The sequence below is a fragment of the Heptranchias perlo genome, chromosome X (assembly GCF_035084215.1).
Source record: "Heptranchias perlo isolate sHepPer1 chromosome X, sHepPer1.hap1, whole genome shotgun sequence".
Taxonomy (NCBI): domain Eukaryota; kingdom Metazoa; phylum Chordata; class Chondrichthyes; order Hexanchiformes; family Hexanchidae; genus Heptranchias; species Heptranchias perlo.
In genome coordinates this window covers 1,010,384-1,016,383 of record NC_090370.1, presented here as the reverse complement: position 1 = coordinate 1,016,383, position 6,000 = coordinate 1,010,384, and the positions used below count along the sequence as shown (strand labels likewise).

The 6,000-nt window shown below is 59.7% G+C and overlaps 1 protein-coding gene across 1 annotated transcript in view; it reads left to right on the top strand.

Moving 5' to 3' along the window:
* The window catches only part of LOC137306878 (rap guanine nucleotide exchange factor 3-like), a 63,408-nt gene that overhangs the window by 968 nt on the left and 56,440 nt on the right, over positions 1-6,000 (top strand). The gene's annotated exons all lie outside the window — the stretch shown is intronic.

Sequence of the window (6,000 nt, the reverse complement as noted above, 5' to 3'; positions counted from 1 at the left end):
GAGGGAGCTTTACTCTGTATCTAACCCTGTACCTGACCCTGGGAGTGTTTGATGGGACAGTGTAGAGGGAGCTTTACTCTGTCTCTAACCCTGTACCTGCCCTGGGAGTGTTTGATGGGACAGTGTAGAGGGAGCTTTACTCTGTATCTAACCCTGTACCTGCCCTGGGAGTGTTTGATGGGACAGTGTAGAGGGAGCTTTACTCTGTATCTAACCCTGTACCTGCCCCTGGGAGTGTTTGATGGGACAGTGTGGAGGGAGCTTTACTCTGTATCTAACCCTGTACCTGCCCTGGGAGTGTTTGATGGGACAGTGTGGAGGGAGCTTTACTCTGTATCTAACCCTGTACCTGCCCTGGGAGTGTTTGATGGGACAGTGTAGAGGGAGCTTTACTCTGTATCTAACCCTGTACCTGCCCCTGGGAGTGTTTGATGGGACAGTGTGGAGGGAGCTTTACTCTGTATCTAACCCTGTACCTGCCCTGGGAGTGTTTGATGGGACAGTGTGGAGGGAGCTTTACTCTGTATCTAACCCTGTACCTGCCCTGGGAGTGTTTGATGGGACAGTGTAGAGGGAGCTTTACTCTGTATCTAACCCTGTACCTGCCCCCTGGGAGTGTTTGATGGGACAGTGTAGAGGGAGCTTTACTCTGCAACTAACCCTGTACCTGCCCCTGGGAGTGTTTGATGGGACAGTGTAGAGGGAGCTTTACTCTGTATCTAACCCTGTACCTGACCTGGGAGTGTTTGATGGGACAGTGTAGAGGGAGCTTTACTCTGTATCTAACCCTGTACCTGCCTGGGAGTGTTTGATGGGACAGTGTGGAGGGAGCTTTACTCTGTATCTAACCCTGTACCTGCCCTGGGAGTGTTTGACGGGACAGTGTAGAGGGAGCTTTACTCTGTATCTAACCCGTGCTGTACCTGCCCCTGGGAGTGTTTGATGGGACAGTGTGGAGGGAGCTTTACTCTGTATCTAACCCTGTACCTGCCCTGGGAGTGTTTGATGGGACAGTGTAGAGGGAGCTTTACTCTGTATCTAACCCTGTACCTGCCCTGGGAGTGTTTGACGGGACAGTGTAGAGGGAGGTTTACTCTGTATCTAACCCTGTACCTGCCCTGGGAGTGTTTGACGGGACAGTGTAGAGGGAGCTTTACTCTGTATCTAACCCTGTACCTGCCCCTGGGAGTGTTTGATGGGACAGTGTAGAGGGAGCTTTACTCTGTATCTAACCCTGTACCTGCCCTGGGAGTCTTTGATGGGACAGTGTGGAGGGAGCTTTACTCTGTATCTAACCCTGTACCTGCCCTGGGAGTGTTTGACGGGACAGTGTAGAGGGAGCTTTACTCTGTATCTAACCCTGTACCTGCCCTGGGAGTGTTTGACGGGACAGTGTAGAGGGAGCTTTACTCTGTATCTAACCCTGTACCTGCCCTGGGAGTGTTTGACGGGACAGTGTAGAGGGAGCTTTACTCTGTATCTAACCCTATACCTGACCCTGGGAGTGTTTGATGGGACAGTGTAGAGGGAGCTTTACTCTGTATCTAACCCTGTACCTGACCCGGGGAGTGTTTGAGGGGACAGTGTAGAGGGAGCTTTACTCTGTATCTAACCCTGTACCTGCCCTGGGAGTGTTTGATGGGACAGTGTAGAGGGAGCTTTACTCTGTATCTAACCCTGTACCTGCCCCTGGGAGTGTTTGATGGGGCAGTGTGGAGGGAGCTTTACTCTGTATCTAACCCTGTACCTGACCCTGGGAGTGTTTGATGGGACAATGTAGAGGGAGCTTTACTCTGTATCTAACCCTGTACCTGCCCCTGGGAGTGTTTGATGGGACAGTGTAGAGGGAGCTTTACTCTGTATCTAACCCTGTACCTGCCCTGGAAGTGTTTGACGGGACAGTGTAGAGGGAGCTTTACTCTGTATCTCACCCTGTACCTGCCCTGGGAGTGTTTGATGGGACAGTGTAGAGGGAGCTTTACTCTGTATCTAACCCTGTACCTGCCCTGGGAGTGTTTGATGGGACAGTGTAGAGGGAGCTTTACTCTGTATCTAACCCTGTACCTGCCCTGGGAGTGTTTGACGGGACAGTGTAGAGGGAGCTTTACTCTGTATCTAACCCTGTACCTGCCCTGGGAGTGTTTGATGGGACAGTGTAGAGGGAGCTTTACTCTGTTTCTAATCCTGTACCTGCCCTGGGAGTGTTTGACGGGACAGTGTAGAGGGAGCTTTACTCTGTATCTAACCCTGTACCTGCCCTGGGAGTGTTTGATGGGACAGTGTAGAGGGAGCTTTACTCTGTATCTAACCCTGTACCTGCCCTGGGAGTGTTTGATGGGACAGTGTAGAGGGAGCTTTACTCTGTTTCTAATCCTGTACCTGCCCTGGGAGTGTTTGACGGGACAGTGTAGAGGGAGCTTTACTCTGTATCTAACACTGTACCTGCCCTGGGAGTGTTTGACGGGACAGTGTAGAGGGAGCTTTACTCTGTATCTAACCCTGTACCTGCCCCCTGGGAGTGTTTGACGGGACAGTGTAGAGGGAGCGTTACTCTGTATCTAACCCTGTACCTGTCCCCTGGGCCGTTGCTGACTACACACAGATGTTCCTTACCTGAACACAAATCAGTCGTCTGTCAGAACTGACCAACGGTTTGTTCCTGCACTTCCTTGTGATCGTCCTGACCAATGTTTGTAGCAGTGATGAATTTGGACCAGGACACTGTCCAGGACAGACACTGTCCCCACCCTGCAAAACAGATCAACCCCTGGGGCACAGGTCAGTGCTCTATCGAAAGAACACAGGAACAGGAGGAGGCCATTCAGCCCCTCGAGCCTGTTACACAGGAACAGGAGGAGGCCATTCAGGCCCTCGAGCCTTTTACTGAGGATGCGAGGAGTCCTCACAGTTTGGGGGAGGGCGAGGAGTCCCCCACAGTTTGGGGGAGGGCGAGGAGTCCTCACAGTTTGGGGGAGGGCGAGGACTCCTCACAGTTTGGGGGAGGGCGAGGAGTCCTCACAGTTTGGGGGAGGGCGAGGAGTCCTCACAGTTTGGGGGAGGGCGAGGAGTCCTCACAGTTTGGGGGAGGGCGAGGAGTCCTCACAGTTTGGGGGAGGGCGAGGAGCCCCCCACAGTTTGGGGGAGGGCGAGGAGCCCCCCACAGTTTGGGGGAGGGCGAGGAGCCCCCCACAGTTTGGGGGGAGGCGAGGAGTCCCCCACAGTTTTTGGGAGGTGAGGAGCCCCCCACAGTTTGGGGGAGGCGAGGTGTCCCCACAGTTTTTGGGAGGTGAGGAGCCACCCACAGTTTGGGGGAGGCGAGGTGTCCCCACAGTTTTTGGGAGGTGAGGAGCCCCCCACAGTTTGGGGGAGACGAGGTGTCCCCACAGTTTGGGGGAGGCGAGGTGTCCCCACAGTTTTTGGGAGGTGAGGAGCCCCCACAGTTTGGGGGAGGCGAGGTGTCCCCACAGTTTGGGGGAGGGCGAGGAGCCCCCCACAGTTTGGGGGAGGGCGAGGAGTCCCCACAGTTTGGGGGAGGGCGAGGAGCCCCCCACAGTTTGGGGGAGGGCGAGGAGTCCCCCCACAGTTTGAGGGAGGGTGAGGAGCCCCCCACAGTTTGGGGGAGGGCGAGGAGCCCCCCACAGTTTGGGGGAGGGTGACGAGCCCCCCATAGTTTGGGGGAGGCGAGGAGCCCCCCACAGTTTGCGGGGAGGCGAGGTGTCCCCACAGTTTGGGGGAGGGTGACGAGCCCCCCATAGTTTGGGGGAGGCGAGGAGCCCCCCACAGTTTGGGGGAGGGTGACGAGCCCCCCACAGTTTGGGGGAGGCGAGGAGCCCCCCACAGTTTGGGGGAGGGTGACGAGCCCCCCACAGTTTGGGGGAGGCGAGGAGCCCCACACAGTTTGGGGGAGGGTGACGAGCCCCCACAGTTTGGGGGAGGGTGACGAGCCCCCACAGTTTGGGGGAGACGAGGTGTCCCCACAGTTTGGGGGAGGGCGAGGAGACCCCCCACAGTTTGAGGGAGGGTGAGGAGTCCCTCACAGTTTGGGGGAGGGCGAGGAGCCCCCCACAGTTTGGGGGAGGGTGAGGAGACCCCACAGTTTGGGGGAGGTGAAGTGTCCCCCACAGTTTGGGGGAGGCGAGGAGTCCCCACAGTTTGGGGGAGGGCGAGGAGCCCCCCACAGTTTGGGGGAGGTGAAGTGTCCCCCACAGTTTGGGGGAGGGCGAGGAGCCCCCCACAGTTTGGGGGAGGTGAAGTGTCCCCCACAGTTTGAGGGAGGCGAGGAGCCCCCCACAGTTTGGGGGAGGGTGACGAGCCCCCCATAGTTTGGGGGAGGCGAGGAGCCCCCCACAGTTTGCGGGGAGGCGAGGTGTCCCCACAGTTTGGGGGAGGGTGACGAGCCCCCCATAGTTTGGGGGAGGCGAGGAGCCCCCCACAGTTTGGGGGAGGGTGACGAGCCCCCCACAGTTTGGGGGAGGCGAGGAGCCCCACACAGTTTGGGGGAGGGTGACGAGCCCCCACAGTTTGGGGGAGGGTGACGAGCCCCCACAGTTTGGGGGAGACGAGGTGTCCCCACAGTTTGGGGGAGACGAGGTGTCCCCACAGTTTGGGGGAGGGCGAGGAGACCCCCCACAGTTTGAGGGAGGGTGAGGAGTCCCTCACAGTTTGGGGGAGGGTGACGAGCCCCCCACAGTTTGGGGGAGGGTGCGGAGTCCCCCACAGTTTAGGGGGAGGTGAGGATTCCTCACAGTTTGGGGGGTGGATGAGGAGCCCCCCACAGTTTGGGGGAGGGTGCGGAGTCCCCCACAGTTTGGGGGAGGCGAGGTGTCCCCACAGTTTGGGGGAGACGAGGTGTCCCCACAGTTTGGGGGAGGCGAGGTGTCCCCACAGTTTGGGGGGAGGGTGAGGAGCCCCCCACAGTTTGGGGGAGGCGAGGTGTCCCCACAGTTTGGGGGAGGGCGAGGAGCCCCCCACAGTTTGGGGGGAGGGTGAGGAGCCCCCCACAGTTTGGGGGAGGCGAGGTGTCCCCACAGTTTGGGGGAGGTGAGGAGTCCCTCACAGTTTGGGGGAGGGTGACGAGCCCCCCACAGTTTGGGGGAGGGTGCGGAGTCCCCCACAGTTTGGTCCCCACAGTTTGGGTGAGGGTGGGGAGCCCCCACAGTTTGGGGGAGGGTGAGGAGCACCCCACAGTTTGGGGGAGGGTGAGGAGCCCCCCACAGTTTGGGGTAGGGCGAGGAGCCCCGCACAGTTTGGGGGGAGGCAAGGTGTCCCCCACAGTTTTTGGGAGGCGAGGTGTCCCCCACAGTTTGGGGGGAGGCAAGGTGTCCCCCCACAGTTTGGGGAGGCGAGGTGTCCCCCACAGTTTGGGGAGGCGAGGTGTCCCCCCACAGTTTGGGGGAGGCGAGGTGTCCCCCACAGTTTGGGGGAGGGCGAGGAGCCCCCCACAGTTTGGGGGAGGCGAGGAGCCCCCCACAGTTTGGGGGAGACGAGGTGTCCCCACAGTTTGGGGGAGGCGAGGTGTCCCCACAGTTTTTGGGAGGTGAGGAGCCCCCCACAGTTTGGGGGAGGCGAGGTGTCCCCACAGTTTGGGGGAGGGCGAGGAGCCCCCCACAGTTTGGGGGAGGGCGAGGAGTCCCCACAGTTTGGGGGAGGGCGAGGAGCCCCCCACAGTTTGGGGGAGGGCGAGGAGTCCCCCACAGTTTGAGGGAGGGTGACGAGCCCCCCATAGTTTGGGGGAGGCGAGGAGCCCCCCACAGTTTGCGGGGAGGCGAGGTGTCCCCACAGTTTGGGGAGGGTGACGAGCCCCCCATAGTTTGGGGGAGGCGAGGAGCCCCCCACAGTTTGGGGGAGGGTGACGAGCCCCCCACAGTTCGGGGGAGGCGAGGAGCCCCCCACAGTTTGGGGGAGGGTGACGAGCCCCCCACAGTTTGGGGGAGGCGAGGAGCCCCACACAGTTTGGGGGAGGGTGACGAGCCCCCACAGTTTGGGGGAGGGTGACGAGCC